A 27,992-nucleotide genomic window follows, 5' to 3' on the forward strand; every position below is an offset into this window, starting at 1 on the left:
CCCCTGCTCCAGGCTCCCTCCACCGCAGCTCAGCCAGGGACCCTCCCCACCCACCCAGCTCCTGGGCCTGGGACACCCTCTAAGGCTCCCCCACCCACTAATCTAATAAATCGATATGAGACCCAAGCACTGTCGCCTTGTGCTCCCCAGCCATCCACCGCAGGGCCAGAGGGGCAATTATTGGTTCTTAGGGAGTCCCAGTGTAGAATGCACGGTCCTGGACTGTCTGGGCTGGGGAGGGTCCTCTGAGCACATTTCCCCAAAGGTACCAAACCACAGAAATCGCATGGGGTGATTGTGTCCTATTCCTAAGGGGTTACCCAGGGAGGGTGCAGACTGGGAAGTGATGGAAACTTTCTGTACCACGATCTAGGAGGCAGTTAAAAGTGTGTATATAGGGCTGGCCCAGTGGTGCAGCGGTTAAGGGCGCATGTTTTGCTTCTCGGCGGCCTGGGGTTCGCCAGTTCGGATCCCGGGTGCGGACATGGCACTGCTTGGCAAAAGCCATGCTGTGGTAGGCGTCCCACATATAGAGTAGAGGAAGATGGGCACGGATGTTAGCTCAGGGCCAGTCTTCCTCAGCAAAAAGAGGAGGATTGGCAGCAAAAAAAAAAAAAAAGTAAAAATTCCTCCAGGGGCTGACAGCCCCGCCCTGCCTGTATGACTAGATATTATAAGGATCCGATGAGATTTGAATTAAGGGAGGGTTGAAAAAGAAAAAGGTTTAATATAATGGTGTGACCGCATTCAAATCTTAAAAGAGATTAAAGAGAGTTAACAACTCACAAAAATAAGCCCCTAGTTCCCCCCCGCCATGCCAGACCTACTCAGTCAGAATCTCCCAGGGCAGGGCCGGGCAAGTCATTCTGCGAGCAGTTGGAGAACCATCGCCTTAGAGATTATCCCATTGCTCAGAGGGGAAGACTGAGGCCTAAAGAAGAGGAGAGACTTAGCGCAGGTATCCCAGCTCCTGCTTCCCAGAGACGCACAGGGAACAATCAGAACCAGCCGGGAGCCAGCATCCTCGGGGCCGGCAGCCACGCCTTCTCGCCTCTTTCGAGGAGCTGGGGCTGCAGAGTGCGGAGTCCTCCCTGTACCCCCGGTGGGCGTGGGCAAGGGGCAGGGGGCTGCGGGGCTCCTGGAACCCTGAATTGGGCTGCAGCAGCTGCCCAGGAACGTTTCAGCTGCAGCGTCCGAGAGAAACACGGAATCCTGCTCTCAGCCAAGCCCGGCGTCTCTGGCACGCCTTGCTGGCCGGGACTTTGTTCCCTCACTGACGGAAGTGATTTACGGCAGCCATGAAGCAGCCTCTGGGTGAAGGGCCCAGGATGCAACGTGGGGTGGTCAGAGTGGCTGCAGGTCAGACGGAAGGAAGGACCTCTCGAGGCGGCCGTGGGCCAGGTACCGGGGAGAGAGCAAGGCTCAGCTCTCCAGCTGACAGCACCCCATCTCGGCAGAAAACAGACGTGGGAGCCCAGGGACGCCGGGAGTCAGCCCTGCCTGCTGCCAAGCCATTGTGTCTTGAGGGCTCCGAGGAGGTGCCGGCTGTCCCCAAGCACCTCCAGCCTCGACACCTCTGCACACCGCGTTCCCGGGTCTGGAATGTTCCCTGCTGTCCACCCGATGACGTCCTCCCACCCTCCTGCACCCCCGCCGCAGCCCAGGCTCCACCCCGAGCTCCCAGAACCCGGGCGTGCAAGACCTTGATCGCGGTTATCAGAGTCAGAGAACCGCTGCTGTCGCCTCCGTCCCATGGCGTGAGCTCCTAGAGAGCAGGGACGGAGCTGGCGGCAGCCCGGCGGCTGGCAGAGCCTGGCGCATGGCCACGGTGGGCAGGGAATGTCAGTAGGGGGGTGGAAGGGTGCTGGGGTCAATGATGAGCGGCCAGAGGGGCAGCTCAGTGTCAGTAGGAGTGAGCCCTGGAGCCAGGCCGCCAGCGTCAGATCTGGCCTCTGCCCCTCTAGCGCTGGGAGCTCAGGGCCCCACCCCACCCCTCTCTGCCTCAGGCTTCTCACGTGCAAAGTGGGGGACCGAGAGAAGCTGTAGGGTTGTTGTAAGGATATATGAGTTAATACGTGGAAAGACTTAAAATGGAGCCCAGGACACAAGAGTGTTCAATGCATGTCGGCCAGCAGCTATGATTACAGGCAGGGGAGGATGGACTGACGGACAAAGGATGGGCAAGTGGGGCAGGATGAGGGGCTGGAGCTGAGAATGGACAGATCCTTCTCTGCCCAGCCGGCCAGGCAGCCATTCGCCCCGGGCTCCCCCACAGACCTGCTCCCCTGGGAGCCCCCGCGAGGGCTTCTAGCTCCAAGACCCTGAAACCAAAGACTCGCCTGCCTGCTGCGTACCCGTACTTGTGTGTGTGTGTGTGTGTGGTGGGGGGGGGTGTTTAATTAAGGGGTGGAGGTCCCAGTTCTTAGAGTAAAGGGGCTCCATGTTTCCTGACAGGACCAGACCTCCCTCTCTCTCTCCCTCTCTCTCCCTCTCTCTCTCCCTCTCTCTCCCTCTCTCTCCCTCTCTCTCTCACACACACACACACACACTCACACACACACAAGAGTGGAAAGAAATAACCCCCCAGGCAGTCTGACACTTTCTTTTCCTCTTAAAGGAGAGAGAGAGAAAACATCCAGGGTCAGCCCAGAAGGTTCTGCGGAGGGGGTAGGAGGATGGCCAGGCTGGAAGGATGGTAGGATTGAGATGAACAGAGAGGGCGCTCCCGACAGAAGGGCCCGAATGTGCAAAGGCCAGAACACAGGGATGCAGCATTCAGAGGTCAAGGAGAAAGGCAGGAGCCGACAGCTGGCGACAGAGGACAGAGAGGCAGCCTGGACCGACCACAAAGGGCTGTGCTCCCTGAGCTTGGCCTGGTCAAGAGCAGGCCCTTTGCACGCCCCGTCTCACTTACTGCCTCCTCGCCAGCCCACTTCACGTTGACGCTCAGACGGTCTGCCGCTTGCCCAAGGCCACGCAGCAGAGCTGGAGTCAGAAGGCCCACAGGTCTGGGTTTTGGAACCCGAGATTTTCTGGGGATCCCTGGGCACCTGGACGCTCTTGATCCCACCAACTGGCTCTGCAGGAGAGGACTGAAGCCAGTCCAGGTTCAACTCATGGAAGGAGAGCTGGCAGCCGGGAGCCGGGGGAGGGAGACGGCGGGGCCCAGAGACAAGAGTGCCTGAGGCCTGGGGTGGCTGGCTTGCCCGGGCAGAGGAGGATCACGGACGGCTGCTCCATGGGTACACGGGCTTCCACCACCCCGCGGAGATGACGTGTTCTGTCCCAGGCCACCTCCCTCTGGGCCAGGCCTGGAAGCTGAGTGGGCTGGGGACACGTGCTGTGTGTCTCTGAGGCAACCACCCCTGTACTCACTGCGGCAGAAGCCCCTCCAGTACCAGGAGACATGGCCATTCCATCCTTGCTCTCACAATCAATAATAAGGAAGGCACAGAGAGGGTACGTGACCTCCCCAGGGTCACCCAGCACATCAGTGGCAGGGACGGGTCCCCCCACTAAGCGGCTAAGGACTTGGGGGGCTTTTACTGGAAGCACAAGGCGGCCCGTGAGGCGGAGTGTGGATACCAACGCCTTCAATTCCAGACACTGATGATTTGTGTCAACCAAAGAGAACATTTCAAACTGAGACTATGAAAATCCTTATTTTACACCCTTTTTCATTGTATTTTTAATAATAACAGCAAACTTTTTCATAGTCTTTACTGTGTGCAAGGCAATGTTTTAAACACTTACCTATATTAACTCATTTAATCCCCACAACAACCTACAAGCTAGGCACTATTATTATCCCCAGTTTACAAAAACAGAAGCTCAGAGAGGTTAAGTCGGTTGCCCAAGGTCACACAGCCAGTAAGTGACTGAGTCGGAATGCAACGTTCCTTGTTTCTGTGTCCCAGGGCCAAGTATAAACTCTTTCAAAAGCAGCAGGAAAGACTGGAAACGAACCACATTGTTCTCTCTGCAATAGGCACACGATGTATTTGCAGATGACAGGATGACATGCAGTGACTATTTGAGCACACACTGTTCCCAAACGTCATTTCACTGTAGGTGCATCACAGCCATGGAGCCAGGGCTTCCCTTGTCCCTACTTTACAGAAGAGAGGTGAGGTGACTTGCCTAAAGTCACACAGCGTGAGTGTCCAACAGTCACATCTAGGACAGTCACGTCTAGGACCAACTGAGGCCCCGGCCCTGATCTCTTGGTGGCACCTGTGGCCTGCCCTGCAACGGGGACCACCTGCCACTTGTGGGGGGGGTAGGGGGGCAGAATCTCAGGCTGGAGACCTGGCTGAGGCCAGGCCAGCGACCGGGACACAGCTCTCCTCCCCCACACCCCCCACTTCGGCGGGTCCTCCCGCAGGACTCTGACCACCGTGCTCTTCCCACTCCCGGCCCGCCCCCCACGCCCCGGCGCCGTCCCCGAGGAGAAGCAGCCTCCATCCATAGGCCCCACGGGGGCCCCGCAACAGGGGGCCGTGAACTTGTGACCCACTGGGTGGCGGCCAATACAAGCAGCGTCTCTGGTGGCACACGCAGGGGGTTCCCGACCACCCAGCTCGCGCCACAGCCGGGAGGACACGGATGTTCCCAGAGAGAGCACTCGCGCACCGGGCCACGACCCGGCGTTCCCCACATTCCCAGAGATCCTTCCCACTGGCAGAGGCTCCAGCCGCCGTTGCGTTTGGTCTTCACGGTGACCCTGGGACGCAGCAGGGAAGGGACGACATCCGGACCCCAGACAGGAACCCGGAGCGCACGGGGGTGAGGGTCCCACCCAAGAGTGCTGTGCTCAGTAGAGCCCCCGCTGCTTACTGGCTCCACGGCCTTGGGCACGTCACCCCACCTTCCTGGGCCTCAGCGTCCTCACGTGCCCGAGGGGCATGGTCACAGCGGGTGCCTGTGTCATGGCGCTATCGTAAGGAGAATCCAACAATGAACATTGAGACAGAGGCCCGGGGCTTGGCGCGTGTTACACACTCAGTAAATGTTAGCTGGAGGAAATAGTGAGAACAAGGGAGTCAGGCACTGTTCTGAGTGCTTTCCACGCGTTCATTCATCTAATCCTCACAACAACCCTATGTGGTAGGAGTTAGCATTGCTCTCGCTGTGCAGAGAAGTTAAGCAACTTGGCCGAGGTCACACAGCTGTTAGCACACTATGAAGCGGAAAGGGGAGAACTCTTAATGGAGCATTTCCTGTGTGCTGGGAAATCTTGTTCAGCCTTCTGAGAACCCAGGGAGGTGGGAATTATCAGATCTGGGTCAGAAGACAAAAGTGAGACCCAGAAAGAGGAAAGGAGGTGCAGGTCACACAGGAGGCATGTGAGAGAGCTGGGAGTTAGCCAGGCCTGGCTGGCGGCACATCCCGTGCGCTCGCTCCCCCATCCCAGTCACTCGCCAGCTTCTGCCACTGATGGCAGACCTTAGGCTTCCCCACCCAGATACACCCAGGGAGCTGGCGCCAGTGTGCCAGGTGAAGTCGCCCCTCCTGCGTGCGTGTGTTTGTTGGGGTCTTGGCGGTGAGCGCTGCACGACTCCCATGGTGTGTGTGCCCGTGACCCGTCCTCATGTCGGGCTGCTCCCTCCAACCCTGGACCAGCTCCGGAGCTTTCCCGTGATTGCAGCCTGCTCAGGGCCTCTCCTATCTGGACAGAGCGCTCCCTCCACAAAGGGAGGGCCTTCCGTCCCACTGGCCCCTCCCGCCTGGGCCGACCCCTCTGGGTTTGTTATTCTGCACAGAGAGGCCGAATACTCAAGGGCTGTTTCCTCGTCTGTAAATCAGAGATAATAAATGCCATTCTGCCTCCAGTATCAATTTCTTGGGAAGGAAGGAATTTTGTGAACTATAATGTGCTGTGCAGATGTTTCTAGGGCTTTCCACTGCTCCCCCTCTAGTGACTGTAGCGGATATTTGCTGTAACGTTGGCCACCCAGAATCCATTCCCTGTTCCTAACAACACCCAAAGTTTCCTTGGGGAAGTACCCTACCCCTTTCAGCCCTGTGGTCTGGGTGAGATTGATCTCACCTCCAGCAGCTCCAGGTGAGTCCTGATAGGCTTAAGCTGGAAGACTCTCCCCACCTGGATGGTGTGTTGTAAGGGTGTGAGGCAATGGCGAGGGGACTATGGAGTGAAGATGAGGCAACCCCTTAGAAGGTGGATTAGAGGAGGGCAGAGTATCTGAGTCTTTGGTGACATTGCTTAAGCCCCTTGATGCAGCCATGCCTGAAGCCTACATCTGAACATGCTGGTTACATGAGCCAATTAATTCCCCTTATTGTTTGCCTTGGACTTTCTGTTATTTGGAACACAGAGTCTAACCTTAGAACTTCAGTTCAGCCAGTTTCTCTCAGCCCCTTACACTGCAAGCAACCACATCGTGCCATACTCAGCCAGCTATTCCCACCAAAGGAAAAATCTTGCAAACAAGCTAAAGATGGGTCAATAAGTTTCAAGTGCATGGTAAAATAAGAGTACAGCTGAATACAAATTAGGTTTTCCTCCTGGAATCTATAAACCTGTGGAACTGTAGGAGGTCCTTGGGGGGGAATCTGGCTAAGAGCCCCACTCCGTGCAGGGCTCTGACCCTCCCCTCCAACAGGTTGTTGGCGGTTGAGTTTCACAGCTCCTTGACCACCAGGTTCCGAGTACCTCCTGTGGCCAGGCCCTGTGTTAGGGGCCGCAGGCACAAGCTCTGCCTTCTAGCCCTTCAGCCTACTGACGACTCCTCAGAATATGCTTTTTTATTGGGTTTCACACAAAAGACCTGGGAGGCCAGCGTACAGGGGGAACACTGCTACACGCATTTCACAGAGGAGGAAACAGAGGCTCAGAGAGGTGAAGTGACTTGTCCAAGACCCCTCTGCCAATGAGGGCCAGGGCCCGGCCACACCCCTGACCTGCCCGGCTCCAAGCCCGGGCTGTTCCTCCTGGCCTTTGGATGGCAGGGGTGGCACTGGGGCTGTCATTTCTGTGACATAGTTTGTTCCACTTGGGGGCAGTCAGAGTGGTTAAGAAGCTAAAGAAAACAAGAAAGCCAGGTGTCACCGGCTTCCTGTTCGCCCAAGGGTCTTGGCTCCCTGAGAAGCCCGGGCTCAGCGCCGTCCAGCTCCACTCTCCTGAGGCTCAGCTCCCGCAGGCTGCAGCTGGAGAAGGACCAGGCCCCACCCCGAATGAAAGCCAGGCCCCAGTGCTCTCATGGGCGGCCCCTGGCACCCCAAGCGAGCTGTCCTGGCCTCTGGTGCCTCTGCCCTCGGTCCCTAAGGTCCAGCGGACACTGACAACACCCCCATGCACTGGGGCCTTCCCTATGTGTTATCCAACCGACATTCGGTTCGACCCTGTTTACTGAGCTCCTACTACACGCCGGGGGCTGTTCTAGGTGCTGAACCAAACAGCCCAATCCCTCCTCGTGGGTGGCGAGCGGACGAGGAAAGAAGTCAAATCAAAAGGATGCCAGGTGGTGGTGAGTGCGACGCAGAGGAAGAAGGCAGGGAAGAGGACGGATGCGGAGGCGGTGGTCGCGGATTTAAATAGAGAGGCCAGAGAAGATGTCAGCAAGAAAGTCCCCATCGGATCCTGCAGCGACCCCACGCAGCCGAGCGGCGGATCCCACTTGGCTAGGAGGAGACCGGGGTTTCCGAGGCGGCGCGGGCCCACCTGCCCGGCCGGGGTCGGAGGTTCGCGCACGGCTGCCGCGTTCCCACGCCCTCTCCCCTAGCGCAGCCACATGGGCCGGGAGCCCTCCTGCAGAGGAGGAAACTGAGGCTCTGAGAGGCGACGCCACACGCGCAGGCCCGCTCCCGGGGCCGCCTCTCGGCCAGGCGCGCGTCGCCCCCCGCGGAGCCCGCTCGCAGCCTCGGCTCCAGGCTCGCGGAGCTCAGCGCTCCCCCGCGGACTCCGGGTCCTCCGTCGCCCTCCTCCCTCTCCCAGGGCCCAGCTGGCTCTCCATCCCGGTCATACGAGCCCCTAATTGTCCACCCCACTCTTGTTCTGTCTCCTCAATTCACTTGTGGCCCATCCCTAAGCCCCCGTTTGCACCAAACCTACGAGACATCCTGCGCGCGGCCGGGGCGGGTCCACAGCTGGAATCCAGCGCGAGGCGGGCGGAACCTCTCGCGGAGCTTTCCCAGCTGGATTTGTTCAGTAATCCCCCCAAACTTCCGCCTCATCTTTCTGAAAACTGCGGCGGAAAGACTTCGGCCGGCCGGGAGGCGGCCACGCGGTTAAACCCTGGCCGTGTGGCTTTGCAAGTGACTTATGTCTGGAGATGCAGCTACTTTATCTGTAAAACACGGTTAGTCATCGCCACCTTGCAAGGTTGTTGTAAAGATAAAATGCGATGGAGAGTATCTCTGAAGAGAGGAAATTCGATAGACAACATATTTAGAAAGCACTTAAGCAGAGCTGGGGAGACAAACTCCAGGAATTTGTTGAACTGAATGGAGAAGTCTGTATAAGGGTGAGCAACCACCACCAGCAGAACAACGGCTGCGTTCATCGTGCTGCTACACTCTGAGGTAGGCACTCTCAGTATTATCCCCATTTTACAGAAGAGGAAGAAAACACAGAGAGGTGAAGTAACTTGCCTACAGTCACACAGCAGGCAAGTAGCACAGCTGGGATTATGAACCCAAATCATCCAACTGCAAAGTACAAGCTCTTAATCATTATGTTAGGTTAGTAAACTGAGGCTTCGTGAATTGACATAATCCCTCATTGAAACACAGTGACTAAGAGCTGACCCAGCAGGGGATCATGGGCAGTCCCATTCCACAACCTTCATTCTTAACCACTGCACCAGCTTGTCAGAGCTGAAAGAGACTCTAGGAATAATCTAGCCCGATACTCTCATTTTTTCCCAGCAGGAGCCTGAGGTCCAGAGAGGTAGTGCGAACTGCCCAAAATCACACAGCCAGTTAGTTGAAGAATCAGGACAAGCACCTTGGTTCTCTAACTCCAGAACCCCGTGGCATCACTGAGTATCACACTGACCATGAGAGGCAGTCAGGGAAGGAGTCTGGAGGAGGCACCAGAATTTTTCCAGCAGAAGTGGAGGGAAGGCTCCAAGCAGAGGGAATAGCCCATGCGAGGGTCTGGAGGCCATGCAGGTCTTTTCTGGAGACCAGTAAGCTGTACAGTCCATGCAAGCTGGGATGGGGACAGCGGATGAGGCTGGGTTTTCATACTGAATGTTTCCACGTGATTCTTTCAATTGCCAGCACTTTCTCATTCTGTTTTATTTTGTTAGTATCTTTCCTTATTTTGTTTGCATGTTTCTAATGCTTATTTAGAATTCCTGGTCCATCTGTTCTAATATTGCCGACTCCATTGGTGTCTCTGGTCGTTTTGCTGTTTTTCTTTTGAGGTCATTGTGCTCTGGCTGGTGGAGCGGTGGAGGAGTGGGGTGTGGACACCCTAAAACTGACAGCGAGGGAAGACATGCAGCTCTGGATCCTCTTCCTCTAATCAACTCCAGAGTAACAACAGAGCAAGACATCACTAAGTCGAAGAAATTATGGAGAAGACAGAACCTCCTGGGGAGACGGAAGGGGGTTTTAAACGGGTGTGTGGGGTGGGAGGGGTGCTGCAGCAAGAAGGAGGAGCAAAGCGCAGTCTTCAGGGTAGCGGAGAATGTCATAGAAAAGAAAGTCAGGTCTGAGTTCTGCTCGTGCATCTTTGCATCCAGCCTTGCGTGTAGCCGCCTGCCCCGTGCCCACTTCCTGGGACAGCCGAGGCCCTTGCTCTCACACCGACATTGGCAGCCTAGGCCGATGGCACAGGTGTCTGCTGGAGCAAACTCAGACAGCGCAGCAGGCAACGTGGAATTGCAGGAATCCAGAGGGAGCCAGTGGGCCCCCAGAGTCGCTCTGCCACTCCCTCGTGCAGACCTCGAGGCTGGTGGATTCTGACCCGGACAGACAGCCCCCTCCCCTGGCTGCCAAATGTGAGGCCCAATCCTGCGGAGTTAGTCCCTTGGAGAGGGCGAGTGGCAGCACCAAACCCAGGGAGGAACTGTGCGCTTCTGCTGCCCGGGGGTCTCCACTCTGGGACTGTCATCTCCTTGGGCACCTTGGTGCCGACAGAGATGAGAATCAGGCTTAGCGTCTTACTCCAAGATGCAGCACCAGACAGAAGCACTGAACCCGCCAGAGGGATGAGCTCACGGATTAAAGAACAGGGAACCCAAGGGGCGCACGGGCTTCCAAAGAAAAACAAAGGGATTAGAGAGAGTCCTGGAATCAGCCGCGTTCAACAGACGGCTGAGAATTTTAAATAAGCATCAGAAACACGTAAAAGAGATAAGGAAAGATACTAGTGATACAAAGCAGAACAAGGAAGTGTTAAGGGATCCAAGCGGAAATGTTTCATATTCTATATGAAAAATCAGCTGAGATAACAAACCAAACAGGTAGAAGGAATTGTGGAATGGACACAGAAGGTGAGGAATGAAACAGGGAACTGGGACATCAGAGGGAGGAACACTTCCAGGAGGAAGCCGGGGCGGAGTAAGGAACAGAAAATATGAAGGAAATGGGAAAATATCAGTTAAAAGTTAAAACATCAACCCTGATCTTACTCCATTAATCTGAAATGGATCAAAAACCTACTTATAAAAGCCAGAACCATAAAGTTTCTAGAAGAAAACATAAGAGGATATTCCTGTGGCTTTGGGATAGGAAAGGAGTATTAATTTCATTAAAGGAAAAAAACTGCTAAATTGGATTTCATCAAAATTTAAAATTTCTGCTCATCAGAAGATACCATTAAGAAACTGAATAGACAAGACACATAATGGGAAAGAACATTCACAGTACATATAGCTGACAAAGGACTCGCATCCAGTAAAGAAAGAACTCCTAAAGTTGACAATAAAATTATAAACACTCCCGCCCCCCCCCCACCACACACAATGGACAAAAGACTTAGCCACTTCAAAAAGAAACTATACAGATGACCAACAGTTCGCAGAGAGATGCTCCACATCATTACTTATCAGGTAAATGAAAATTAAGCCCATTTCACACCCACCAGAATGACTAAAACCAAATCAAAATGATTTGCAAAATCAAACATCAGCAAGAATGAAGAAAATCCAGAAGTTTCCTCTATTGCTCACTGGAGTGTAATAGAGGACAGTGACTTTGGTAAAGAGTTTGCCAATTTCTTATAAAGTTAAACATGCACTTATCACGTGATCCAGCAATTCCACTCCTGAGTCTTCGTTCAGAAGAAATGAAAATATATCTAGTAGATTCATACGTAAGTGTTCATAGGAGCTTTACAACACCCCACAATGGGAAACAGCTTAAACGTTCATTAAGATGAATGAATAAGCAATGGTGGTATGTCAATACAATGGAAAACTACTCAGCAATAAAAAGAGGTGAACTACAGACACAAAAAAAAATAGATGAATCTCAAAAACCTTTGCTAAGAAGCTGAATATAAAAAGTACAAACTGTATGATTCCATTTATATGAAACTCTAGAAAAGACCAATCTAATCTATGGCAAAAGAAATCAGAATTATGATTGCCTTCGGGAGGCAAAATGGACTGGAAAGGGATGTGGGGGGACTTGGGGGGTGCTAGAAATGTTTTTTAAATTATGATCTTGTTTGGGGGTCATGGTTACAAGGTAACGTAGACTTGTCAAAACACATTGAATTGAACACTTAAGATCTGTGCCTTTTATTGTATGAAATTATATATCAACAAAAAAAGAGACGGTGGAAGTGGAAGTGTCAACATCTAGATCATAGGAGTCCCAGGAGAGGAAAGTAAATCAAGGGAGGAGAGAGTTGAAGAAATAATGAAGACAACCTTGGAACTAAAGAAAGATGAAAGGTCTCTGTCTGAACGGGCCCCAGATATAATAAACAGGACCGATAAGGAAAAATGCACACTGGAGAAACATAGTGAAGACCAAAGGACAACAAAAACACTCTAAATGCTTAAATAGAGAAAAACACATCACTTCCAGAGGAAGAAGCACCAAACTGAATTGACCAAAGTAGCAAAGGAAAAGAATTTAAACCGAGAATTTGATATGCAGCTAAAGTGTCATTCAAACGTTAAAAGCTAATAAATCACAACGTGCAAGACCTCCTCCAAGACAAAAAGACACCCCTCCCAAAAAAACAAACAAGTTTGAAGGAAGCACTTAAGTAATAGAAACACATTCCACAGACGTTACTAAAGATAAGTGAAGCCTAAGCAAATAATTTAGTAAAGATTAGTGTTTAAAAAAAATTCCCAAGCCAAAGAAAAGGACAAGAAGCACATATATCTAAAATAACTCAGAACTAAAAAGCCTAGATAATTTTAACCTGCTGTCGCGGGGGCTGAAGAGCATGTCAGTGAAGGATATGAAGGGAAGAGGGGGACCCAGGGATGCGAGAAAACGTTAATCTTGTCTTTGAAGGGAAACGCTATAGCTAACCATTTTTTTAAAAGTAATAAAACATTAAAATGAAACAGAAAAAGCAAGAGATATATATATATTTTTTTTGAGGAAGATTAGCCCTGAGCTAACATCTGCTGCCAATCTTCCTCTTTTTGCTGAGGAAGACTGGCCCTGAACTAACATCCATGCCCATCTTCCTCTACTTTATATGTGGGACGCCTGCCACAGCATGGCTTGCCAAGCGCTGCCGTGTCCGCTCCTGGGATCCGAACCGGCAAACCCTGGGCCGCCGAAGCAGAACGTGAGCACTTAACCGCTGTGCCACCGGGCTGGCCCACAAGATACAGTTTAAATAAAAGGTTTTCACATAGTCCACATTCTCTAACCATGGTACAATTAAGTTAGAAGTTATGTTTTGAAAGCACAAACAATTCCCCCATACACTTAGCGATTTAAAACAACCCTAAATAACTCATGGATTGAGAAAAAGATATGGTAGAAATGTAAAATTACTTAGAACTAAATGATAATAAAAACACTATATATCAAAAATTGTGGAGTGCAGCAAAGAAAGGCTAAAAATGAATGAGCTAAGTGTCCGATTTAGGAAGTTAGAAAAAACAGAAACCCAAAGAAAGTAAAAGAGGATTATAACAAGCAGAAAGCAACAAAATGGAAAAGATTCAATCGAGAAGATCAAGGCCACAAGTTGGTCCTTTAAAAAAGTCAATCAACTTGAGGTAAAATTAATCTAAAAAATAAAAAGAGAGAGAGAAATACATAAGACACAATTATTATGGAAAAGAGGAATACAATAAAAAAATGCCAGAAGCAATCTTACACCAATATTTTGAAAATGTAGATTAAATGCATACATTCCAAAAAATGTAACTTACCAAAACTGACTCAAGAAGAAATAAAGAGCCTGAATTAAAAAACTGAACAGTAGTTAAAGTCTTTCCACAAAGAAAACAACAGGTCAAGATGATTTTACAGGTGAGTTCTATCAGACTTCAAGAAATAAATTATCTCGATTTTACCCAAACTTTTCCAGAGAACAGTAAAAGAGAAAATATTACCATGTAATTCTATGAGGCCATTATAATTGCAACACCAAAGCCAGAAAAGTGCAATATAAAAATGAAAACTGGAGGCCCATTTTATTCATGAAAGTTGATGTAATAATTCTAAACAAGATATTTTCAGAGCATAACCAAATATTTACATAATGAACAAGTTAGGCTGCTCCTAAGAATGCAAGGATGGTTTAATATTAGAAAATCTATATGTTAGATTATATTATCTATGTTATCTACATTATATAGTTATCTATATTAACTACACTTAAAGATTAAAAGAGAAAAACCATATAACCATCTCAAGATACTTTTTGAAAGCATTTAATACAATTCAACACAAATTATTATTTTTAAAAAGATTTCAATAAGCTATGAATAGAAGAGAGCTTCCTTAACCTGAAAAAAGCAAATTTATAAAAAAGCTACAACACATATATCCTAAATGGAGAAACATTAGAACATTCTCTCTAAAATAAAAAAGAAGGTAAAGATACCCAGCACCACCATTTTTTTTTTTTTTTTGAGGAAGATTAGCCCTGAGCTAACTGCTGCCAATCCTCCTCTTTTTGCTGAGGAAGACTGGCCCTGAGCTAACATCCATGCCCATCTTCCTCCACTTTATATGTGGGACGCCTACCACAGCATGGCTTGCCAAGCGGTGCCATGTCCACACCCGGGATCCAAACCAGCAAACCCCAGGCTGCACTTAACTGCTGAGCCACCGGGCCGGCCCAGCACCACCACTTTTATTTATACAATCTTAGTACTAGTAGTCCTAAACAGTGTATCAAGATAAGAAAAAAGGTTAAAAGCATAAAGATTTAAAAATACAAAAGAAAGCTATCACTATTTATAACTGATTATCTGCATAGAATCTACAGACAAATAATTGGAAATAGAGTTTAGCAAGTTAGCTTGATAAGATCAAATGCAAAAAACTATAGCATTTCTATATATTAGCAGAAACAATTGGAAAAACATAAGAAAAAATGGGTATCCAGATAAGAAAAAAATTCAGCTGGATCCCTACCTACACTATACACAAAATCAACTGCCCATGGATCAAGGTCTCAAATGCAGAAAACAAAACTTTGAAACATTTAGAAGAAACTGTAGGCGAATGGCTGTCTGACCTTGGAGTAAGGCACACTTTCTTAAACAAGACCCAAAAAGCACTAACTAGTAAATAAAAGATTGCTAAATTAGACTATGTTAAATTCTAGAATTTCAGTTTCTAAAATGTGATTTGACTCAGGAATATAAAGAACTATTACAAATTAATAAGGAAAGGACAAGTAGAAAAACGGGCAAAAGACATTCTTGGAAGAGGACTCGGACACACTCAGACACACTTGTGCAACCTTACGGGTCGTCAGGGGAGTGCAAATCAAGTCTACAATGAGAAATCCTTACACTTATCTGGTTGGACAAAATTAAGTTCGACAACACTGTGCGTTTTAGAACAGGACTTATATATTATCGGTGGGCGTGTAAACTGGTACAGTCATTTTGGAAAGCAGTTTTCTCTTATCTTGTAATACTAAACAAATTTTCACATACCCTACGACCCAAAGATTCCACTCCTAGTATACATCGAGAGAAAATTCCTATACGCATGCATTAGGAAGCATGTACATGAATATTCATGGATGCTTTTTCCATACTAGCAAAAACCTGAAAATAACCCAAATGCCATTAACAGGAAATTTAATAAGTAAAAATTGTGGAGCAGCTGCCCAGTGGAATATTATACAGTAATAAAAAAAGAATTACAGGGGCTGGCCCCGTGGCCGAGTGGTTGAGTTCGCGTGCTCCGCTGCAGGCGGCCCAGCGTTTCGTTGGTTCGAGTCCTGGGCGTGGACATGGCACTGCTCATGGGACCACGCTGGGGCAGCGTCCCACATGCTACAACTAGAATGACCCGCGGTGAAGAATATGCAACTGTGTACTGGGGGGCTTTGGGGAGAAAAAGGAAAAAAATAAAATCTTTAAAAAAAAAAAAGAATTACAGTTACATGTAACAATATGGATGAATCTCAGCAATATAAGGTTGAGTGAAAAACGCAGGTCCCAGAAGATATGGAAAGACTGAGACCCTTTCATACAGTTAAATATGTATATATAAAACCCCTATATATGATTTTAAATACTAATCAAAAAAAGGCAAAGTGAATGAGAAACTCCAGAGATATATACGACAAATACATTTATATGTGATAATACTAATAAAAAACGTTAATCAAAATCACAATTAAAAAATAATCATCAAAAAAGGCAAAGGAATGAGAACCCCAAGACTCAGGACAGTGGTTACCCCACACAAAGGGAGGAGGGTGGAGAGGAATGGAGGAGCCCAGAGAAGATGTAAATTACTCTCAATATTCTAGTCCTGGCATTGGATGATGGTTCATGGGTGTTTTAATTTTATTTTGAGTAATAAAATAGACAAGAGGGCCATATGGACCAAAGAGAGTGCTGGAAACAAGGATCATGATTAAGCCAATGAAAGATCCCAGGGTTCATAAGATAACTTAAACGAAAACAAAAATGCTCAGTCAATATTCGCATTCTGCCAATCTCAACATGCGTCCTTCTCATTGAATCCTCAAAAGTCTTATGACCTGGAAACCACTACCATCCCCATTTCACGAGTAAATCCAGGTTCAGTCACTTGGCCAGGGTGGATCATATGGAATCCAGGTCTGAATGACCCCTACCCGGGCCCCAGGATCTCTCTGAGCCTCCCCTTCCTCCTGTCAAACTTGGCGTGTATGTAACTTTATTGACAAACAGTAAGTGCCTAATAAACGTCCGCCTTAATTCAGAGGGGCTGTGTGGACAAATCAGAGAGAAACAGATTGGTGGCTAGGGGACCTTGATCCAGTCCCCCTGCCTCCCTTTGTGATCGTGGGAGAGACGCTTTCCCTCTCTGGGCCTTGGCCACCCCATCTGTACCTGCAGAGGGCTAGAGAGGCAGGCCCCAAAGGCCATTCCTGCTCAAACTGTTTTTAAGGGGCTGTCCACCCAACGGAAGGCCAGCTAACCCCTTACTTCTCCCGGCAGGCCCCTGCTCATTCTTCCAGAGCAGGGTGGATGTCTGCAAGGCCCAGGTCCTGCCCACCTTTCTGACATTATCTCCCGGCCCCAGCCCCTCACCGCTCAGCCCTTCTGTGCCCCGCTCTCTTCCCTCTGGGTTTTCGCACTGGCCGTTCCCCTGCCTGGAACACTGCTCTCCCAGGCCTTTGCTTGGCTCACTTCTCATTCCTCAGAACAAGGGCCACCTCCTCTGAGTCCTCCCCTGCCCACGGGGCGGGGGAAGAAGCCCCCACCGCACCCCAGGCCCTGGCTGCTTCACAACCCTGCTCACTTTCTTCACAGTGCTCATCACTGGCTGGCATTAACTTAATTGCTTTATGGTCTGTCTCTTTCAAGACAGAGGGCTCCTGAAGAAGGACTCTGTGTTGCTCACTGCTGAATCTCCAGCACCTGGGGCCACGCCTGCCTCTAGAAGATGCCCATTGAGTATTTATTGGAGACAGAAAAAGAATGAACCCGCCTCCTCCAGAAATGCTTTGTGGTCATTCTGCCCGAGGCTTGGTTAAGTGGCTCCTGGGGTCCCACGACTCTTGTGCTTTCCTTCATCCTGACACCACCTGGGACTCTGTGTGGGTCTGTTTACACGACCATCTCCCCACAGACTGGATGCTCTTTGAAGGTAAAAACTATACCAGATTCATCTGTAAATTCCACCACCCAGTCCTGGGCCTAGTGGGCAGGTGGGCTGAGACAATGTTTGTTGAATGAATGAATGAATGTTCTCCTGCACCCATCTTTCCTTCTTCCTGACTCTGCTCCCTCCCTTCTCCGCCCTGACAGGTGCCAAGCAGCCGAGCTGATGAGAAAGGCCACTCCAGCAGGAGTTTCCTGAAACAGGAATTTCCTGAAATTTCCCCCACCAGGAGCCACTCCAGACCATGAAGCGAGAAAGCCCAATGCCAGCACTGCCTGTTGCAGGGGTTGTCTGGGGCCTGGCCTGGCAAAGCCAACAGGACAGGCGTTTTCCTGTATTTCCCCCTCCGGGATTGGATGAGGAAGTTGGCAGGCCTGCCTCGGATACCCTGCTGGAGGCTTTGCACAGCTAAGCTCTGCCTGGCCAGGGCCCAGCGGGGAAACACTTGATTATTCAAATCACGTAGCTACCCAAGAGGAAAGGATCCGCTTCCTTTGAAAGGGGGAAGTGGTGCAGGCAGGCGGGCCAGCCCAGGAATTTGGGTGTTGAAGGAAGAACTTTCAAAGCAAACATCACACAAGCCAGTGCTCTGAGATCTCCCATCCCAGGGAGACTTTGGAAGCCTGAGATGGAAACCCAGGAGGGTCAGGACCGAGGCCAGAGCCCTGCACTGAGGCTGGGGCCAAGGCCCCGCTGAGGTTTCTGAGTTAGCAGTAGCTTCAGCCAGGCTAACTGCTCTGGCCTCGCCCTGACCCTGGTCCTGGAGACACCCAGACTGCCCCGCTGCGACCCCTACCCCCACCCCTTCCTTCCCCTAGGAATCACATAGAGGAGACAGAGACTCTGCACTCCTCAGCCCAGGGCGCCAGGGAGCGTCACCTAGTCTATCCTGCCTTGCATCCCCTCCCCGAGTCTGGCTCTGGACGAACCCGTCAGGTTCAAGAGTTTACACATCTGGCCTGCAGAGATTTATCTAATATTTATGAAGTGATTACGGGCCCACATTCTGGAACCAGGCTGCTCAGGTTCAAAATCTGGCTTAACCATTTATAGCTGTGTGACCTTAGGCAAGTCCCTTCTCTTCCCTGCGATTCTGTTCTTCACCTGAGAAAATAGGGCTTGGAGTGCTACCCTGTGGGGAGGCTAAGAGGCCCAAATGAGCACATGTGAGCTATTTTCCGAGCAGGCCATACACAGGGATTCAGGCAATGACAACTCTGACTATTATCACGAAACAAATTAAGGTTGTTCGGAGCCAAGCCCGGATCTGTGGACCAGACATCCCCAAGACAGCAGACTGGGTGGCAGAGGAGACAGATGCCAGACTGCGGGTTCAAATCCCAGCTCCACCACCCACCGGCTGTGTGACCCTGGGCAAGTTACCTAACCACGCTGATCCTCGCTTCTGCCTCTGTGTACTATAGACCACAGCAGCACCTTCCTCTGAGCTGTCATGGACCTTCCCCACCTGGAGGGGTGCTAGTGCCTGTTGCTGTCAGCCGTGGGGAGTGCCAGGGAATTAGGGAGCTGACATATGTTAGGGCTGCCCCAGGCAGGGGTGAGGTGACAGTTTGGTTTCACTTCCTGGAAACTTCCATCTGTGCTCAGCCTCAGGATGCAATGTGCAAGTATTCATTCACTCACCAAATATGTATTAAATGCATACTGTGTCCCAGGAAGCATGGTATATATAGATTCAGCAAATGACAGTTGTTACTATTAGTATTAAAGAAATTAGGTTGTTTGGCACTGACGGTACATCTGTGAACAAAATGGACAAAAAGACTGGTCAGAGGTCTGACACTGGGGAACCCATACCTGACTAGGGGCCTGAGCCACCAATAGGGACACTGGTTTGTCATGCTGCCAATCGCTAACCATTTATGAGCTGGTGTCATCGACGGAGAGATGCAGACACGAGTGGAGATCCGGGAAGGGCAGCAGGGCTCAGCCCGGGGTGGCCCAGGTGTCAAACCCAGGAGGACAGCCTTCACAGGTTTTCCCAGGGGAACCAAGCCTGGCTGGGCTATGGAAACCCCACCAGGTGTGACAGCCTTTCACTAACTCAAGGACATTAAACTCGTGCCGAATGCACGCACCCTGTTAAACACCGGAACTCACAAATGAATCAGATGGGCGTCCTGCCCTCCAGGGACTCACGCCCAGAGCCAGACGCCACGGGATGATCAGATGACAACAGCTCAAGATTTCCCAGTAAGATCCAGAAGAGCAGCAAAGATACCAAGTGGTAACACGGGCACGGAGGGCACAGCAGGTGCAAAGGCAAAGATGTGAGCTCCTGGGGGACGAGTTTGGGGGAAGACCGTGAGCTGGGGATCCTGACCTGAGCGTGAGGGCTGGTTTTACCATCGCTTTCACTTCAGCCTCAGTTTCCCCTTTTGCAAATGAAGATAATACTTCATCGGACTGTTAAAAAGATTCAGTGAGTTCATGAGGAAGAAATGGCTTTAAAAACTGGAAAGTATGATAGGAGCCTGGAAAGTGAGGTTAGGAGTTTTAAAGTGACTCATCCAGGACATGGGGCTGATGGAAACATGACTAAGGAATGTCCATCCGGGACGGGAGCAAACCCAACCCCACCTCCGCTGCAACACTACGGAGTTCCCATCTCCCGCCCAGGCTCCCCTGGCCGTCCATCTGCTCAGCCAGACCTGGGGACGCGGAACTCCCGGGGCAGGATTCCCACCCCCTTGCTGCGGGATCCCAGGTGCAATCGCCTAAGCTGCAAAGATGGGAGGCATTCACCGTGCTCCTCCCATGTGCACTTGGGAGCGCTCCCCGCAGGGAAAGGAGCGTCCCAGTCACCCATGAGAGATGACGAGGGGGAGCTGAGGAGGAGCAAGTGCAGAGTCTGGCAGTGCCCCCCTGAGCCGGGAGGGGAGCAGGCTTCAGGGCTGCACAGACGCGAATTCGAGTCTCAGTGCCTCCTCAGGTTCCCCACCTGCGGGAACTCAGGTGTATCACTTCACCTCTGAGTCACTTCCCTCACTGGAAAAACAGGCTGTTACAAGGAGTAAACGTGTGAATGTACATAAAACATTTACTAGAGTGGCCCGGTGCATAATAAATATTCAGTGGCTGTTGAGAACTCTTATTACTACTTACTATTACTCTTGATACTGTTAAAGAGTAGGGGAAGAGGGGCGCCTAATTCTCCAGGACCATCTGAAACCAGCCTCTTACTTTTCACTCTTATTTGAAGCCTGGGTTGTGACCAGTGCCGCCCTTGAGGACTGAACCCGGGCACGGCTGTGTGCCCCATGGAAGGTCCCCAGCCGACACCAGAGGTGAGTTCTGGTACAGTCGAGCTCGGGGTTTCTCCTGCTTTCCCAGACAAGGAAAAAAAGACTGAGGAGCACGGTGACACCGACCGGGTGCCACCCTGGGCCTGTCCCTTTTCCACCCCCCGAGACCATGACTAAATCTGACACGGTTCTGAGATGTCCTTCAGCGTTGTGTGCCAACTCTAGCTGGTTGACGATGGCTGCCTGAGGGACCGCATGGGGAAGGAAGCTGACGTATAGAAGGAGAAAGAGCAGTGTCGACTAGTGACGTCTGACGCGAGCGTGGCCACATCTTCTGATCTTTCAGGACAAGTAAGATGAAATCGCCTGGTTTAACAACACACACAACTAAATGAAAGTTTTGAAATCACTGCCGGAGTCAACAATCCACCACTCCCGCCACCTCAGGAGGGCCGTTGCTGACTGACCTGCCATAAGCTAGGCCATAAATACATGAGAACCAAGTCACTGAATTAGACCCATTCAAGCCTTAGGGAAGTCTCACCCCCCGCCCCTGCTCCTGGGGCATCTTGCCTTACAGATAAAAAAACTGAAGCTCAGAGAGGGGAAGTGACTTGCCCAAGGTCACACAGGTAGTGTATCAACAACTCAAGGACCTAAACTCTGCTCTCCTGAGTTGAAGATCTTTTTCTACCAACCCACACTGTCTGTACCCTCCGTTGAACAATTCTTTCTTTACAAAAAATAGATATACTAAGGATTACTATGGAAATGATACACACCACATTCAAGACAGTGGTTACTTCTGGAAAGGTCACAGAGCTTAGAGCCAGGAGACTGAATTCGTAGTCCAACTCTGCCCTAAGCAGCTGAGTGACGCTGGGCGAGCCCCTTCCCCTCTCTGGGCCTCTGTCTCCCTGGTCTGCAAAGCAGCCAGTTGACAGGGCAAGCCTCTAAACGCCTTCCAGCCCTGAAATTCTAGGCCTTTATGAGGTCTCCTCTCGGCCGGGACTTTGTGGCCTCAGATGCATATAAAATAGTAATAATAATAACGGGGAGGGCAAGTCCACACTTGCCAGGAAGGAACACTACAATTTTTAGTGAAACCTGACTCCTGGTTACTGGAAGAAGGATGGTAATACCCAAGTAGTTTAACCACCACCCGACAGTTAAACAAAAACACATCTGGTTTAACTTCGTTTTCCTCACCCCCCCCAACACCCTCATCTCAAATTTTACCCCTTAATTTAAGAAGTCAAATTAAATGCAAACAATTGATTTCATGCCACAGTGAGGTTGAGAATTTCCGCATGGAAAACTTTAAGCATGAAGTTTTTCTGGGAGCAATTATGAAATGTTGGGGAGTGGTATGGGGAGGTGGAAAAATATAGAGAATATTCTTGAATGTTCTTTGGACACTGAGCATCATAGAAAAGTTGTCAAGGGCCGACTATGAACCCAACAATCAGAGAGGCAAAGTGACTTGCCTCAGGTCACACAGCTAGGAATTGGAACCCAAGATGCCAACCCCAAAGCCAGTATTTTCTCTGCTGTCTAGGCCTTTGTAACCCACACAGGGCCTTCCCTCGGGCCCTCATGGGCTTAGTAGTGGTGCAGGAAAATACTGCTGAAACCGCCTCCCAGGGCATATTAACTTCTCAATAACAATCACCAACACTGGTTCAGCGCAACGGTGAAAAACCACTTACGATTTTGCCCCTCATAGCAACTCTGCAAAGTACATATTATTATACCCGCATTATAGACGATTTCCTCATCTGAGGCTCAGAGAGGGAAAGTGACTTGCTCAGGGCCACACAGTGGTGCTGGGAATAAACCTGCAATCTACTGCCCCCAGCTGCCCTCTAAAAGTGAGGCCATCTCTCGAAGGAAAAAAAAAAATCATACCGCACAGCCTAGCTCCAGCCTGCCGGCAATGGCTGGGAGGCTGAGTCAGCATTCCTGTGGCCACGCAGAGATTTCTGAGCGCTGGTCCTCAGCCCAGCTTGTTCACCCTCCCTGCGATGTTCTCTTCCAGCTCTGGGTTTTGTATTTATAACTTGCGTTGGACCCATTTCAAGGCGAGAACTCTGGGCTATGCCGCTGGATCCCACCCCTGGATGAAGAGGGCTCATCCTCAGAGATTCATACAACACGGGAGCACCAGACCTGGAATTCTAGACACCTGGGCTCTAGCCCAAGCTCCTCGGGAGCATCTGTGTGTCCTTGGGCAAGCGGCTTCTCCAAGACGGGTTTCTTCATATGTAACATGAGGATTGCATCTAGCGTGAAGGGAACGTCAGGTATGTAAGCCAGGGGACAGGCAGGGCTTGAGTCTGGTTTCACCCCATATACAAGCTGGGACACAGTGAGGCAGAAGGACGGGCAGAGGGCAGGAGGTACTGGGAGATAGCGGCCCCAAACCTGTTCCCAGCACAGAACTCCAGGCTCCTGACCAAGGCTGTGTCTAGGATGGTAGGAGGTGGCGTCTGAGTGTGGGCAAGGAGGGCACCATGCCACCAGACAGCACAGCCCGTCAGGGAACGGGCAGAGCCTAGGCGAAGCTGGGCGACGGGTTTCCAGGGTTTGGGGCAGTGACATAACGCTATGCCCAGTCTCAGCGTTGCATTTTTCTGCTGAGCTTAGAGCTGATTATAGCCGATGTTTTTTCAAGCATAGGCACTGGCCAAACATCTTGCAGGTATTAATTATATCTAGACCCCCCTCCCAATAGGTATCATTCATTGATCTCCTCAGCTTAAAGTAGGAGACTGAGTCAGGGCAGGAAACAGGGGATAGAACCCATCCCAGGTCACACAGCTACATTGCCTCCTCTATTGGGAAGGAACAAATGTTGGCGGATCGATTTTACTCGCGTGACGGCATTTTAATCTCCTTCCTTGCCAATTGCTTGATTCTAATTCTAAAATGCCAACTTCAGAGCCTAAAAAATTCTGTTCTGCAAATGTCCGAAGCTCCACTCCACGAAGAGGACTTTCATCTGTTTAACCTACTGCTGTGTTCCCAGCACCTAGAACAAGGTTTGGCACAAAGCTTCACAAATATTTGTTGAATGAAGACAGCATTTTTGTTCTGGCCTCAATTCAGCTGCACTCCAGACAACAGTCTTACCAGAGTGGCACACTCTCCATTTTACAGGTGGGGCCACCGACACAGACACCCCAGCCTGTCTCACTCCAGGGCCTGGGCAGTCGGGAAGCTGTGTCCAGGGCCCTCCTCCACTTGGAGTGAGACATGGAGTTCAAGAAGAAAAGAGGAGGCAGAGGGACAAGATGGGCAGGGAGTGGAGTGGGTGGGGTGTGGACAACACAGTTGAGAAGGGGAAAAGATTTGGAGAAGGCAAGTAGGAGGGTTTGGCAGGCAGGGCCGCAAGGAGAAATCAAGGCTCAGCCCCCATCTCTTGGGCAGGAGAGTGGAAGCAGGATCTGAGGTTGTAGGGTTTAGAGTCTGCGTTCAAATCCTGGTCCCACTACTTGCTTAACTTCTCTAGGCCTCAGTTTCCCCACTTGTGAACGAAACGACGCACGTGAAATGTTGGAGCAGGCGGGGCAACAGAGTTGACACGCAATACAAGGCGGCTGTCTTCTTCACTGGAGCGGGAGCCGGCCCCGCCTCCTGGCAAGCCCCGCCCACCTGCAGAGTCCGGGGTTTTCCCAGGGCCCAAAGGCCCTTCTGCGCCGGGAATCGCCCCCTCTTTTGACCTCCAGGGCTTTCGCCCTCCACCCAGAGGCCTTTGTAAAGGCCCCCTCCCCCAACCCCATTATGTGTTGGAAGAGGGTCAGAAAGGACAATGCGGGGGGAGGATGGAGTCCTCAGCTTCCCGCCCCAGCATTGTGAACATGTCTTTAACCCGTTCTTATCAAGACCGGGCACGGGAACCATCCCTGGGCAGCCCACCTCACCTGCTCGCGCCCAGAGGTGGGTCGCAGGCACTCACGGCTTCGGGGACTCCAGAGCTTAGCCCCATGGCTGCTGTGCCCGTCCCCTCCGTCCCCAAGGAGACGCCGGGTGTCCCCTTTCTCCTCCCCACCGTGCCTCCCGGACGTGAGCGCCTTGCTCCCTCTACTCCTCCCAGTCGTGGCCCAAACTACTTCAGACTCCACCCGGACAGACCAGCCTCCTCCCGCGGCGGCTCTGGAAAGTTCTATTGGCTACTAGGTTGGAGGCATGAGAAGGCACCAGGGAGGGAGCTGGAGTAGGCAGCCCGGGTCTCTTGATCTCCGATCAAGGGGATACCATAGGGGCTGCTCAGTCACGGGGCACCGGGGGGAGGTGTCTAGACCGAGGGTGGTGGTCCCAGGCAGCCGCCCCGGAGGTGGAGACCCCAGGGCTGCAGCGGTGGTCCCGAGCGCGGTCCCCTTAACTCGCGCGCTTGGCGGGCACAACGTCCAACCTCCAGCCCGGCCCAGCGCCCCCGCCAGGAGCCTCGGATGCGCGCGAGTACGGGAGCGGGACAGGTGGCTGAAAGTCCTGAATGGGCTGCAGTGGGCGGTGTGGGGGCGCGGAGGTCCCTGCCTGCCGTTTATATCCAACCTCGCCGCCACCCCTGGGCGAGGGGAGGATGTGGGAGGAGCCGGGGATCGACCAAGTCTCGGGGAGTCCCGGGAAGCCGGGGGACAGCATCGGGTCCTTACCTGCACGGAGTTCGTGGGCGAGGGTCTGTCCTGGCACAACTGACGTGGGGTCGGTGCGCTGGGGCCGAGGGCGCGGAGTGGCGGGAGCGCGATGCTGCCGGGGCCACCTCCCCCGCGGGCTTATAAAGGCGGCCGCGGGGCCCGAGCGCGGCGGGGGTAGCCCTCCCCCGCCCCCGCCCCGCCCCCGGCCCCGGCCCCTGCCCGGGCCCCGGCAGGTCTGGCTGCGCGGCCTGGGCGCCCCCTGCCGGCAAGCCGTGCGCCCACCCCGGCTCCGCTCGGACCCCGCGCGGGGTTGGGGCCGCCGGGGCGCTGCTCCCTGCGCGTCCCGCCGCACCCGCGCTCTCAGGCTCTTTCCGCCTCCCGGCCGCCCCGGCGCCCCCCACCCTCCGAACCCCTCTGCAAGCGCGGGCTCTGATTCCTGTCTCTGTGCGCCTCCTTTTAATTGTCTTTATCTTTGGCTCCAACTTCGTTCTGTGTCTGTTTGTGGGTGTCTTCTCGCGCCCTGTGTCTCATCTGCCCCTCTCTGTGGGTCTGTCTCTGTGTCTTTTGTCGAGTCTCTCTGTCTCTATCCATCTCCGTCCTCGTGTCCTCTCTCTGTCTCTGTCCACCTGTGTCTCTGACTCTCCCTGCGCTCTCTCTCTCCTTCTCACTCCAGACCAGACCACTAGCCTCTTCCTCTCTTCCCTGCCCTTAGCTGTGCCTTTGGCTAGGGCCAGAGGAAGCAGAGGGAGACCTCAGAGCGGTGGTGGCTTCAGGAGGGGGGAATTCCCTAGACAGGGTCTGTTTCCTCTTTTCTCTTAAGAGAGGGAAGGGGCCAGCCAGGGTTCCTGCTGACTGCGTCCCAGCCAGAGCCCCAGGACATGCCTGCTGGGGTGATCCAGGAGGGAGCCCACATGTCCCAGGAGTGAAGTCAGACAGCGCCGAGTTCAAGTCTCCACCCACCCTGGTGTCCTTGGGCAAGCCACTCAACCCAAGCGGACACTCCTGCTTCTTAACAGGCAGACACCATCTCCCCTGGCTTCCCTTACCAGGTGATGCATGCCGCAGTCATATAAGACAGTGGTTGAAACGTGCACAGAAAACTCGAAAATTCTAGATAAATGGAGTAGGGAAGAGGGACGGGAGGGTGTTGAGTCCACAGCAGAGGGGAGAAGGTGTCCACACCGGCAGAACCAACACTAGCCCAGAATTCTCTCCCTTACCTACTCTGTGCCAGCTCAGGGCCACGCATCTTGCATACATTGTCTGAATAAACCCATTTTACAGAGAAGAAAACAGAGGCCCAGAGAGAGCACGCTTGTGACTTGTCAGTGGGATTGAAACCAGAACTAGGATCTGGCACCAGAAACCAAGAACATCTTTTTATTTATTTTTTCTTCTTGTATTTTTAGCAATTGATGCTGTTTATTTACAGGAGTGATATAAAGTTTCCTTTTTGACATAAGTTTATGTTTTCAAAAAGTGAACCAGGGACCGGCGCAGTGACTGAGTGGTTAAGTTCGCCCTTTCCGCTTCGGCTGCCCAGGGTTTCCCTGGTTCGGGTCCTGGGCGTGGACATGGCACCGCTCACTGAGCCATGCTGAGGTGGCATCCCACATGCCACAACTAGAAGGACCCACAACTAAAAAATATATATATACAACTATGTACTGGAAAAATAAAATCTTAAAAAAAAGTGAACCAAAACATGGAGTAAATATTATTTATTTATATATTTAATAGGTTAGTTATTATGGCAAAAATCATGGAGGCGATAAATGAATGAAATTTAAGAAACACAACACTTTTGCATAAGAAATTGTAGGTGAAAGCATCCGGGACTGAGCACAAAACCTGGGAGAGGCTCTGTAATGGCTCAGACTCCAAGGAAGTGTTTAGGGATACAGGGAGCCTGGAAATGATGTCTTCATCCGTGAGCTGGGGACAAATGCTCAGGCCTGGAAAGTCCGCCTGCTGCAGCCTGGGCAGAGGCTGGGAGGCTGAGCCAACAGGGAGCTGGGGAAACACATCCCGCCTATCATGGCCCCCAGCACCTGCCCCTGATTTCTGACCTCCGCGAAGCTATGGGGGGTCGGCACCTCTGGTTGCGCCACATGGCCAGCATTGGGTCCGCTGTGTCTAGTGATTTTCTCCCAGTACCCTCCCACCTTGAGAGTCCAGGTGTTGTTTATTAGCAAAAGGGACTGCTGCCTGGCCAGCCCTGCCACCTTCCTCCCTCACCCCGCCTACTCTGCCCCTAGGTTCTGTCCCCCAGGGAGAATTCAACTGAGGCGGGGGGCACCCAGCACCCCTTGCCTCCCCCGCTCCCTGGATGCCACCCCTCCTGGTACTGTCCACGCAGCAGGAAGGAGGCTGGACCAGGAACTAGGAGCTCTGCCTTCCAGCTCTGCCCTGGCGTTCTGGGTGAGCTGAGCAAGTCGCTTTCCCCGCAAAGGCTCTGATTCCCTCTGGCTGGTTGGACTGGACAATCTCTAAATCCAGCCCAGATTCAGGATACCAGAACTACTCAGCTGATAGAAAGCAGTTCAATACATTAGGTTTCTCTGTGTCTATACAGATCTTATCTCGGGCTTCGTTCCTTGTTGACAAAATAAGCAAATTGGACTGCTCGACCTCCAAGCTGTCTTTGCTGTAAGAGCTGATGATCTCATTTGAGTCTTACAACTCAAGGTGGATGGGGCAGGCATTTATAATCCCCATGAGAAATGAGGAAACCAAAGGCCAGAGACATCAGTTGTCTAAAGGTCACGGTCAGAGCTGGGGCTTTTTCTACTCATTCTTTCATTCTTTATTTATTAAGTGCATCCATGAGTTGCCTGTCTTGAACCAGGCC

General features: G+C 51.6%; 1 protein-coding gene across 2 annotated transcripts in view; it reads right to left on the minus strand.

Moving 5' to 3' along the window:
* Nucleotides 1-25,532, minus strand: part of ALPL (alkaline phosphatase, biomineralization associated) — a 50,766-nt gene extending 25,234 nt beyond the window's left edge. The window contains exon 1 of one of the 2 annotated variants that reach the window (XM_046662902.1): nt 25,160-25,532. The gene's annotated coding sequence lies outside the window, so the exon portion shown is untranslated. Of the gene's footprint in view, nt 1-24,427; nt 24,577-25,159 lie in introns of those variants that run through there. The other variant, XM_046662900.1, reaches the window with a different exon arrangement.
* Between the last annotated feature and the right edge of the window lie 2,460 nt (nt 25,533-27,992).

Source organism: Equus quagga, chromosome 5, assembly GCF_021613505.1.
Source record: "Equus quagga isolate Etosha38 chromosome 5, UCLA_HA_Equagga_1.0, whole genome shotgun sequence".
NCBI lineage: Eukaryota > Metazoa > Chordata > Mammalia > Perissodactyla > Equidae > Equus > Equus quagga.